This window comes from Condylura cristata, unplaced genomic scaffold (genome assembly GCF_000260355.1).
Source record: "Condylura cristata isolate star-nosed mole 26May11 unplaced genomic scaffold, ConCri1.0 scaffold00020, whole genome shotgun sequence".
Classification (NCBI taxonomy): Eukaryota; Metazoa; Chordata; class Mammalia; order Eulipotyphla; family Talpidae; genus Condylura; species Condylura cristata.
This window is the reverse complement of record NW_004567121.1, coordinates 38441264-38441857: the sequence shown is the minus strand read 5'-3', so window position 1 is coordinate 38441857 and position 594 is coordinate 38441264.

Here is a 594-nt window from a genome sequence, read left to right as displayed (position 1 = left end):
GCGGGCCCCGGCCCCCGGGGCTTGGGCCTGGGCATGTCCACAGTAGGGAAGCTGAGGCAGGGCGCCAGGAAACGAACGGCCGGGACCATGGCCATCCTCAGCGCCGTGGGAGGTGAGTCCACGCTCCAGGGAATCTGCAGCCGCCACGCTGCCAACGACCAAAGCTGGCCGTCAAAAGCCCAGTGCAGGACCCAGCCGACGTAGCAGAGGGCTCCTGTCAACAGCAGCCCTTCCCCAGCGGGGACGGGGAGTCGCGGGGGTCAGTTGTCCCTCCTAACCCCCAGTCCTCACCAGCAGCTCCGTGCCAGGACCGCAGGGCAGCGCCTCGGCCACCGAGTGACCGGCGGGAGTCGGGCAGCCAGAGCACCAGGCCTCTGCGCCGACAGGACACCCGGAGTGGGAAGACACTGGACTCGGCCGCGTCGGAGTTGTGGGGTGTCCCGCGGACCCACTCCGGAAGCTCACTCAGCAGCCTGGTCTGGGAGTCCCCGGCTTCGCAAGTCACTTTCGGTTACTAGGAATTTTCCAGTCCGTTTTCTCTCGCTTTCAGTCCGGCCCGGCCCCAGCGTGACCCCCAACACACACACACGCCCC